Below are 12,283 nucleotides of genomic sequence, written 5' to 3' on the forward strand. Positions count from 1 at the left end.
AAAAACGTCTGCAGTCAGTAACTCACCACCTGATGGAATAACTTCAGTTCCAACAAAACTCAAGAAGCTTGACATCATCCAGGTAAAAGCAATCCACTTGACTAGCACGCATTCACCATCTTCAAATTCACTTTCTTCACCCACCACACAGTGACAATATTTTGTGCTAGGTATAGATGTGCTGCAGCAACTCACAGACCCAGGGACCCAGGTTCAATTCCAGCCTTAGGGGACTGTGTAGACTTTGCACATTCACCCCATTTGCGTAGGTTTCCTCTGGATGCTCCGGTCTCCTTCTCCAGCCCAAAGATGTGCAGTTTAGATAGATTGGCCATGTTAAACTGCTCCGTCGCATCCACGGATGTGCAGGCTAGGTGGATTAGCCGTGGGAAAATGGGATAAACGGTTAAGGGGCTAGAGTTGCAGGGTGGGTCTGGGTGGAATGCTCTTTGGAGGGTCAGTGTGGACTCAATGGGCCAAATTGTCTGCTTCCAAACTGTAAGGGTTCTGTGATTCTATGGTTTTTCAGAAGCACCTTTGAAATTTAATCTCTATCACCCAGAAGGACGATGGCAGCAAATATATGGGCAAACAAGTTCTCCTCCAAACCATTTATCATCCTTGCTTGAAAATATATTGCTGTTTCTTCATTGCCACGGTGTCAAAACTTTGGGGACTCTCTCCCTAACAAAATGTTGCTGAATCACAGTAGATTCCCTTCAGCGCTATGAGAAGGCAGCTCAACATTGTCTTCACAAGGGCAGTTCATGTCATTCTAGCTGTGGGGTCATCCACATCCTGTGAAAGGATAAATTAATCAAAAAATGGTGCTTTTCAGAAGAGAGTGCATTAAGATGAAATCTAATTATCAAATTGGGGATTGGATTTGAAAGTTTAGAGTGTTTTCATCGAGTAAATAAGGAGAAATATTTACACTTGTAGCAGGGGTGGGAGGGTTTACGATAATCGGTGAAAGAACTGAAGAAGGTGAAGGAATGTTTTACACATCACTAGTTGTAAAAGATCTGGAAATGAACTGCCTGGAAGGGCAGTGGAAGTAGGTTCAACTGTAACTTTCAAAGTATTATTAGATATAAAATTGTTAAAAAGAATTTGAGCAATGGGAAACAATGGGGACTAAACAAATGGCTCTTTCAAAGACCTGACACATAGGTTTGGTAACTAATTGTCAATCATAGTTAAATCTCTTCTGCCAAATGGGTGAGTGGGTAGCATGACTGAAGTCACTGAGAAGGAATAAAACCTGAGGTGAGGGAGTGAGAGTGTGAGATTCACAACTTCAGCCTTTTAAAATGTGTGTCTGTAACACTCTGCTGCAAAAGTATAAAGGGAGCCTGTGCATGCCAGGAATATGGGGCTGTCCACATCGGCTCGATCTCAGAAGGATGCAGTATTGGACAACTATTAATACTTAACGTCTAGGAAAAGAAATGCAGCACTTTGGTATTGCATTTCGATACTATAATTTCCAAGGTCTGCTGTACAATGTAAAGATAGAAATGGTTGGGATCACTTAGCAATTTGTAACTCAAAATCTAGCTATATAATGCAATTGTAAACATCTGTTGAAGAGAATATGGTTCAAATTCACATCTCTAATATGAATGCTGTAGTTGCCCAAATGACATATTGCTACCAGAAACTGTAACATGCACCCACGTTCCAGGCACTTATTTTTCATAACAAATGCATGTTTGCATTATACTTTGAGATATTGAGTTCCTCAAATGTTGCACATCTCCGATTTTAATTGCTTCATCATTGACTATTTTAGCTGTTTGGTCACTAAACTCCGGAATTTCCTTCCTCAACATCTCCACTTCTCTAGCCGTTTTTCCTGGTTTAAGATGCTGCCTAAAAACTACATCTTTGACTAATCCTTTGCACAACTGTTCTGACACCTTGAAGTTAAAAATATTTGGTATTGCTCACCTTGGGATACATTGTTAAGTTAAAGATGCAAGCTGGCTGCATGTGCACTGTTCTGTTATCTAATTATCTTACTGTTGATTTAATAAGAAAACACATTTCCAAATTGTTATTACTTACTCTCCTTGAGGCTTTTCACAAACCTGCAAGCCTAATGGAACATAAAATTACACAGCATTGAGAGTGCCGTGATACCATACATGCACCTATAAGGAGGCATATTGAAATTGATGTTAATCACTACAACCTTGATAACATGCTGCAATAGTCTCACGATTTGTCAGTCTGCACGGAACAGCAGTAGAGATTAGATATTCTGTAGACAGTCTCCCAATAAGCATTACTTGTATATAGTCTTATGTTCAAATAACAAATTTACATTGTTTACCAATCCTTGTTCTATTATTCCTGATAAAGGGCTTTTGTCCGAAACGTCGATTTTCCTGCTCCTCGGATGCTGCCTGACCTGCTGTGCTTTTTTCCAGCACCACTCTAATCTTGACAATGCTAGTAGTCTGCCTGTCCTCTGGCTCCTCACCCTGTGCCAAACAGAGGTTTCGAAAATTAGTCAGAATTTCTGATTCCTCATTCCTCGCCTCCCTCAACAACTTGGGATGTATCTCAGCTGAGCCTGCAAACTTATCCAGTTTTTAATTTTGTCAAAGACTAGTACCTCGTCTCTCTCGTTGTTAATTTATTTTCGTATTTCACAGTCCCTCACCCTAATGTCGAAATCTGCATCATCCGTTCCCATGGTGAAGGCCAACACAAAGTGTTCATGGAGGACTATATCCATTTCTTGCGGAATCAAGTACAGGTTACATCTCTAGTCCGGTGGCATTGAAATGTGCACTGCAGCTCTTGGTCCTGGTGAGGAAAGGTATCAGAAGCCTAGTGTCAGGAGGCCTGCAGTGGCGTCACAGAGGCCACTGCAGGGGTGCTTTGGACGCTAGGAAGAGGGGCCAAGATCGACAGCTTACTTGTGAGTTTTGGTCTGGGAGCCGGGAATCCGAGGCCTTCTGAGGACACTGATTTGCACGAACAAGAAACCTTTCTGCAAATCCAAAGACTGTTCATAATTGACAAGACACAAATCGAGAGTATGATGGAATACTCCCCACTTGTCTGGATGAGTGAGGCTCTAACAACACTCAAGACGCTCAGCACCAACCAGGACAAATCAATCCACTTGATTTGCACAGTGCACATTCACACCCTTCACCACTCATGCATAGTTGCAGCAGTATGTACCATCTATAAAGTGCCCCTGCAGTAACTCACCAAGGCTCCTTCAGCAGCCTCATTCATAGCTGTGACCACTTATCACCTGGAAGGACAAGGACAAATTTGTTAATTGCGCATTTATTTGCAGGTCGTTCTGCTATAACGTGCATTTCGTTAACACGAATTCGCTACAACACGATTGACGAATTGAGGACACTGTTCCTAAAGCGCAAAGTTTTAAAGTGTGTATCGGTTATAATGTGATTCTGACCTCATTAGTCTAAGTAATGATGCTATTACATGATTTTTTTTAATATAACACGGGATTGCATGTGAACGGAACTACTGCATTATCGCAGAACTGACTGTATTAGGTTGAGGATAAGAGCCATGAATCATATGATAGTGAGGTTACTCTCTCCACGAAGGATTACTGATTATTTAACTGTTTTGTGGAAGTCACCTGGAAGGTGTTTGTTTCCATATGTGAACATTTCCTGTAATCATGATGTTTTCCAAACTGTGGTAGAAATGTTGAAATGTTCCTTAATTATCCTTTGATAGGTTGTAATAGCCCAACTTCAAGTAGTCAAAATCCCAAAGAGATTCATTCATAACTTTGCCACTTTTTGTGGACTGTTCGAAGCAAATCTGATCAAAGGAAATGTCACTTGGAAGACACTAAATAATCCTCATCTTTATTGAGTAATAACTAACAATTGACCGAGCACATCGAAGGCTAACATTTTTGCTTTCAGCTTTCTGGGGCTTCAATTGCCTTTACATGATATGATTAATGTACCCGTGCTGGATTTAATCAGTGATTCAGTTTTCATCCAAACTTCAAGAGAGGAATTCAGTAACATCAACATACGCAGCAAATATCATATGACCTGTACTTGGAGGCAACTGGTAATTACAGAGGACCTCAGGGAACATTATTCCATACGAGTGCATTCAATGATTGTGTAAACTTTCTTAATGATTTTCAGAACTGTGGAATATTGATAGGAGAGTCCATAAATCACATACAATTAGGCCAGTTTAATGGATTCACTTATGTCTGATCGTCCTTTGATGGGCAACAACTGAATTTTCAAAGGAAGTCCAAAACTTGATTTATTTGTAACTTTCTGAACCATCTAATTATGTTGAAGCAGTTGATGTAATTCTAACTAAAGAAAATAACTACTGTAAGACAATAAATGACCAATTGTATATGTCCCTATATATTCAGAGCGGAAAAAGTACATTATGTCATTCAGATTGAATTCATCAGAAGCAAGGAACATTTTGCAGAGGCCAAGTTGGGTATTTTCAGAAAGTCATACAGTGGCTGTTGATAGGAAGAAAAGCACCAGCGAATCATGGGTGGATTGCGATAGAGAATGAGAGAGGTTTATTGACAGCATCCCAAGTAGGCCAGGATTCTCTGTCTCTTACCAAGACTGCTGCTGGACAATTCTTCTTCAATCCAACACATGCAAATATTATGTCATAAGCCCCTGAAGGATTTCCTTCCTGTCTGTCCTACTTAGAAGAAAATGGCAGCCAGTCCTAAGTTTGTTTTATCGTGGGACAGAGCCCTGTTCTAGGTTCCCTGCCTTGTTGTCCTTTGCACCCCCCCCCCCCCCTCCAGTTTAAGACATCACTCCAATCCTTGGGGTGTGGCTGCCCCCCCCCCTCAACAACATTCCCTGCAGTAGAAAGAAAATAAGAACTCAGATTTCTGCAGCACTTTTCACTACCTGAGGACGTTTTAAAGCACTTTGGAACCAATTAAGTATTTTCGAAGTTGTTGTAATATAGTAAACACAGTAGCCAATTTGTGCACATCAGGCTTGCACACACAGCAATGTGATAATGATCAAATGATCTGCGTGTTTAGTTACATTTCTTGAAGAATAAATATATTTCTTTTTCGACCATGACATGAAGGAGAATTCTGCTCTCTCTTTTGAAATAGCGTCTTGGGACCACTGCATCCACCTGAGGGAACAATTGTGATTTTCTTCTAACATTTCATCTGAAAAATACCACCCCTGACAGTGGAGAACTCTACCAGCACATGCTGCACTCTCAGAGGGCTAATTTCCCATATGGAGGTAATGACAGGTATTAAGATCCTCATTAGTGTATTAAATGGGCCTCATACATGTTTTTGGTGGCCATACTAAACACCTGAAAAAATATGGCCCAGTCCAATGCCAACTGGCATTTATCTCAGACCACCCAGGGGCCTGAAATTGGACATTGTTGTGTCCATTTTACACCCGTAATACTGCCATCAAAATTGGAGCAAATTGATCTCAGCTTAGTTTCTGAATCCAGCTGATGGTCAGTAAAGATGGAAAATCTGTGTAAAGGCAACACAAGGAACTACGTCAACTGACATTTTAGCCAGTGCTAGATACAATCACAAGTACTAAACTGTCTCTGGAGAGGTATTACTGCATGCGCAAAAGAAAATATACACCATTAGTTTTAAAGCCCATGTTTTCAATTTATTGCCACATGGTATAAATTAGTCATAACCTCTGGAGAGACAGGAACAAACAAATATTTATTGGGGTCACCAAATAGGCTGATTAACCTTGAAGGAGAGGTCAGCTCCATGAAAACAGTCAATTTAGTCCGCACACTGGTAATAAGTTAATTATTTTTGTTTCCTTATGTTTCAAATAGTTTCGGGGCCTGTGTAATCAGTATCTGTTGTTCAAATCAGTCATTTAAGTCCAAGCAGAATCCTGCAATATTTTTGAGACCTAACATTTTTTTCCAGAATGTGAAAACCTTCCCTTCAGAGTTAACTAGCTTTCTTATTCACTCTTCTTGATGTTCAATTAAATTTAATATATTTGATTTTCTCTCCTCCTCTTAGTTATTGATCTTTTCTACATTAACTTAATTTTTATTTATTTACCTTTGTCCTGTTCTGTTCAGGAGGGTGGATCTACTCAGGACTCTAGATTCAGGAACAGTAGTATCCTGGGTTATGTTACTGTGCTAGCAATCCAAAATATATGTCATCAAATTCTTCCATGGCAGTTTGAAACCTTGAAATCAGACTTAGATTATTAACAATGGCTCGGTTGGTTGCACTTTCAGCTCTGCATCACAGAATGTCAAGGATTTATCACCAAAGTCTAGACCAACACTCCAGTGTCCTCTTGAGGGAGTGCTTCACTGTCTGAAGAGCTGTCTTTCAGATCGGATGTTAAATAAAGGTTCCATCTGCCAGCTTAGATGGATGTGCAAGGTTAGATATCACGGAATACAGGGAGAACTAGCCACTTAGATACAGAACTGGCTCAAAGGTAGAAGACAGAGGGTGGTGGTGGAGGGTTGTTTTCAGACTGGAGACCTGTGACCAGTGGAGTGCCACAAGGATCGGTGCTGGGTCCTCTACTTTTTGTCATTTACATAAATGATTTGGATGCGAGAGGTACAGTTAGAAAGTTTGCAGATGACACCAAAATTGGAGGTGTAGTGGACAGCGAAGAGGGTTACCTCAGATTACAACAGGATCTGGACCAGATGGGCCAATGGGCTGAGAAGTGGCAGATGGAGTTTAATTCAGATAAATGCGAGGTGCTGCATTTTGGGAAAGCAAATCTTAGCAGGACTTATACACTTAATGATAAGGTCCTACGGAGTGTTGCTGAACAAAGAGACCTTGGAGTGCAGGTTCATAGCTCCTTGAAAGTGGAGTCGCAGGTAGATAGGATAGTGAAGAAGGCGTTTGGTATGCTTTCCTTTATTGGTCAGAGTATTGAGTACAGGAGATGGGAGGTCATGTTGCGGCTGTACATGACATTGGTTAGGCCACTGTTGGAATATTGCATGCAATTCTGGTCTCCTTCCTATCGGAAAGATGTTGTGAAACTTGAAAGGGTTCAGAAAAGATTTACAAGGATGTTGCCAGGGTTAGAGGATCTGAGCTACAGGGAGAGACTGAACAGGCTGGGGCTGTTTTCCCTGGAGCATCAGAGGCTGTGGGGTGACCTTATAGAAGTTTACAAAATTATGTGGGGCATAGATAGGATAAATAGACAAAGTCTTTTCCCTGGGGTCGGGGAGTCCAGAATTAGAGGGCATAGGTCTAGGGTGAGAGGGGAAAGATATAAAAGAGACCTAAGGGGCAACCTTTTCATGCAGAGGGTGGTACGTGTATGGAATGAGCTGCCAGAGGATGTGGTGGAGGCTGGTACAATTGCAACATTTAAGAGGCATTTGGATGGGTATATGAATAGGAAGGGTTTGGAGGGATATGGGTCGGGTGCTGGCAGGTGGGGCTAGATTGGGTTGGGATATCTGGTCTGCATGGGCGGGTTGGACCGAAGGGTCTGGTTCCATGTTGTACACCTCTATGACTCTATGACTCTATGAATAATCCTATAAAGAAGAACAGCAGAGTTATTCAGTGTCTTCATCCCTCAGTCAATATCAAAATAACACATTATCTGATCATTATCACTTTGCTGAGTTTGGAAATTTCCTGTAAGCAAAATCGGCTGCAACATTTCTGATATTATGATAGTGACAGCATTTCACAAAGTACTTCATTGTTAGTACTTTGTGACATCATGTGGTTGTGAAAACATAAATGCAGGTCGATAGTCCTTCTTAAATTCAAGTTGAACCTTCAGCACATTAACTCACACTGAAGTCCATTTTATATCCAGGAGTTAGTCTAATTATTACTAATTATTCTTACTAATTGTTCTTACTAATTATTCACTCTGTGTTCTTATGACTCGGAAAACAGTTACAAAACTGACATTTTGTAGTGGCAAAATTGAATCCCTGAGCTCAGTTTCTGGATAGAAAGCATGGAGGAATGATTTAAAAAAGCCAACTTCCTACCCTCATACAGCATTCAAAACATGTTTAATGCCATATTGATTCAGGTGTTATAGAGGTAGCCCTTGGGTTGCCAAAAATTGGCCTTAAGTCCCTGTCTAAGTGTTAATATTGACCAAACACCTGGAATTAAAGTTGCCGTTTTCCGGATCATCCTGTCTACATATATCCTAACCAGCTAAACGTACAGGAGTCACTGGAGGTTGTCAACTTAACATTTAAATATTTATGAGGCCCCATGCTTGCCTCTTGTTGGTGTACCTGTACCTTCACTGATAAGGACAAGTTCTCTGTATATCAGGATTGCATCATTCTTGTATGAACCTCATTTGCTTTCATCAGGTTTGACTTATCCATAATCCTAAAGTTGAGATCCTTTCTTGGTCTCACTCCCTCCCAATCTCTGGGCCCTCATTCAGCCCGAGTAATCCTCTCTTCCATTAATTAACCTCTAGGGCATTCTGTCTGTTCCCATTGTCCTACTGCTGCCTGAGTTTTAAACCAAAGAAACCGTATAGAGTACTCTAAAATTCCCTCACCACACCTTTCCACTTCACTTCCCTCCTTTAGTTCTCTCCTGAGCATCCACCAGTTCACCTAATGTTTTGATCACCTCGCCATAAAACTCCTTCTTTGGCTCGTTTTTATCTGATTACATCTCTGTGAGGCGACTTGGGAGTGATTTTTGACGTTTAAGATGCTGCAGATCATCTTTCTTAAAAAAAAAATTCACAAAAGAAAGAACAAAAATAGCATCAGCAAAAAATGTTCCACAGAGGAATTTCAGCTTGATAATTGTAGAGATCACCAGAGGTTGCCTCTAGCAGCACTTTGTTACCCATCCCTTCCAACACCCTCCCACCTCCTGTCTTCACACAGAATCTGACCAAGTCCAGATCTATTTGGCCCAGTCAGCCTCAGAATCAGCACAAAATTTTCAATTGAGGCACCCTGCCTCATTGGTCACGCAAAATATAGCATCAACTCAATTGTAGCTCCAGGCTTTATTCAGCTACTAAGCATTATTTATTAATGGTTCTGTAACAAATATAAAAGACATAGTTCCTCTTTCTGATGTTAACATCTGTTAACTTTAAATGCTTCTTTTACCTTCTGGCAAAAAACACATAACAACTTGAGTGAGTGCCTTAAATTGTCTCTGTATGATCTGTGCCATCTTCTAGCTCCTAATTTTCCTCTTTTCAAAAGCAATTTTGTTGTCCATGTACAGCACTTTCTCCAAATTACAAGCTTTTTTAATGTCTGTCCTCTTCCCTTATTTTCACTGACATTTACCAGACATACAGTCTCGCAGTCATAGAGATGTACAGCACAGACACAGACTCTTCAGTCCAACTTGTCCATGCCGACCAAATATCCCAAATTAATCTGGCCCCATTTACCAGACAACAAGACAATCTAATGTCACAGATCAGGCTCCCTGCTTTGTGAAAGCCCCAAAGCTGTCATGGAAACTAAAGTAACACTAGTCACAGGATTTAAATTACACCGACTTCATGTGAACAAATAAACAACCGCACACATAAATTTGACTGACACTCCACTAGGGTGCAGTGTTGTAGGAGGTACCGTCTGTGAGATGAGATGTTAATCCAAGGCACCAACTTCTTTCCAGGTGTATGTGAATGATCACATGATAAAGTTGAATGAAAGATTGATGGTGGATGTCAGAAGATTTCTGGGTTGTCCTGACCACTATTAATCCCTGAAGTAATATCACTTAATCTGTGAGCAGATGGAAACTTTCTGGGTGAACTGTGAGATAGAGAGCGTCCAAGGAGCAGGAGAATCGCGTTTCAGGCCAGAGCCCTTCATTAGGATTCCTGGTGAAGGGCTCCAGTCCAAAACGTCGATTCTCCTGCTCCTCGGATGCTGCCTGACCTGTTGTGCTTTTCCAGCAACACACTCTTGACTCTGATCTCCAGCATCTGCAGACCTCACTTTCTCCCTGTGAGATAGAGTCAGCAGTGCATTGTACACTGTGCCTGATATTTGGTTTCTATTGAATCCTTGTCCAACTATCAGTGCACTGAGGTTTTGCTGAATAACTCTGGTGTGCTAGTAGTGATGCAGAGTAATTATAGGAAGTTTGCTGATTAGTAACGGTCTATGCCTTACCTAGCTAATGACCTCTGTTCATTTAGAAAGTGCTTTTCTCAGCAAATGTGGTCTTGAACTGTAAATTGGCTTGTCCAGCAGATGTGTCCTGTGATAGCCTCGAAGGATCCTGTTGTATGGGAGTTTGATGGCAAATTGATCTTGACAACTGAGTGATAGAGCGCATAGTGAAGTAGAGTTGTGAAAGACAAACTTCCTAGGACATATTCTGATAAGACTAGCACAATTTCAACACAGGAGTCCCAGTTGTATTTATTCAGTCACTGGATATGGACATCCCTGGCTAGGCCAGCATTTATTGTCCATCCCTAATTGCCCAGAGGGCAGTTAATGGTCAACCACATTGCTGTGGGTCAGGGGTCACATGTAGGCCAGACCAGGTAAAGATGTCAGATTTCCTTCCCTAAAGGACATTAGTGAACCAGATAGTTTATGTTTTCTGACAATCGTTTCATGGTCATCATTAAACTCTTATTTCCAGATTTTTATTGAATTCAAGTTCCACCATCTGCCACGGCAGGATTGGAACCTGGGTCTTCAGAATATTGCCTGGGTCTCTGGATTAAAAACACCATTAGGCCATCTGCCATCCCCCAGGAATGAGTATTAAGGACAAAAGGGTTTCTAGGGAGAGACTAAGGCCCCTTAAAGATCAGCAAGGCCACCTATGAGTGGAACTACCAGAGAGAGGGGAGATACAAAGTGAGTATTTTGCTTCAGTGTTTCCTGTGGAGAAGGACATGGAAGCTAGAGAACTTGGGGAAATAAATAGCAATATCTTGAAACATTTCCACAATACAAAGGAGGAGTTCTGGATGTCTTAAAATGCATAAAGGTGGATAATTCCCCAGAACCTGATCAGGTGTACTGTAGAACTTTATGGGAAGCTAGGGAAGTGATTGCTGGGCCCCTTGCTGAGATATTTGTATCATCGATAGTCACAAGTGAGGTGCTGAGAGACAGAAGGTTGGCTAAAGTGGTGCCACTACTTAAGAAAGGTAGTAAGGACAAGCCAGGGAACTATAGACCAGTGAGCCTGACTTCAGTGGTGAGCAAATGGTTGGAGGGAATCCTGAGAGACAGATTTTACATGTATTTAGAAAGGCAAGGACTGATTAGGGATAGTCAACATGGCTTTGTGCATGGGAAACCATGACTCACTAATTTAATTGAGTTTTTGTTAATTTGTTAGAGTTCTTTGATGAAGTGACCAAGAAGGTTGATGAGGGCAGGGTGGTAGATGTAGTGTATATGGATTTCAATAAGGCCTTTGATAAGGTTCAACATGGTAGGCTCCTCTGGAAGATTAGATTGCATGGAATCCAGGGCAAGCTGGCAAATTGGATACAAAATTGGCTTGATGGTTGGAAGCAGAGGGTAATAGTGGAAGGATGCTTGTCGGATTGGAGGCCTGTGACTAGTGGAGTGCCTCAGGAATCAGTGCTTGGCTCATTGTTGTTTGTTATCTATATCAATGATTTGGATGAGAATGTACAAGGCATGATTAGTAAGTCTCTTGGTGATGTTAAAATAGATGGTGTCATGGGCAGTGAGGAAGGTTGTCAGAAATTGGAGCAGGACCTTGATCAGCTGGAGAAGTTTAATATAGTTAAGTATTAGGTCTTGCATTTTGGAAAGTCAAATCAAGGTCGGAGTTTCATGGTGAATGGTAGGGCCTTAAGGAGTGCAGTGGAACAGAGGGACCTTGGAGTTCAGGTTCACAGTTCTCTGAAAGTAGCGTCACAGATAGACAGTGCAGTGAAGAGGGCTTTTGGCACACCGGCCTTCATCAGTCAGAGCACTGAGTATAGAAGTTGGGAACTTATACAGAGCATTGGTGGGGCCACACCTGGAGTATTGTGATCAGTTTTGGTCACCTTGTTATGGGGAAGGAGGTTATTAAATTGGAAAGAGTGCAGAAGGAACTTATAAGGATGTTTCCTAGACTCAATTGTCTGTGTAATAGGGAGAGGTTGGACAAGTTAGGACTTTTTCTTGAGAGCATAGGGGACTGAGGAGGGACCTCATAGAAGTGTATAAGATCATCAGAGGTATGGATAGGGTGAATGCACTCAGTCTTTTTCCCAGGGTAGGGGAATCAAGGACT

The sequence above is a fragment of the Chiloscyllium plagiosum genome, unplaced genomic scaffold (genome assembly GCF_037043375.1).
Source record: "Chiloscyllium plagiosum isolate Xiang-an unplaced genomic scaffold, Cpla_swu_hap1 HiC_scaffold_12, whole genome shotgun sequence".
In the NCBI taxonomy this organism is placed as follows: Eukaryota; Metazoa; Chordata; class Chondrichthyes; order Orectolobiformes; family Hemiscylliidae; genus Chiloscyllium; species Chiloscyllium plagiosum.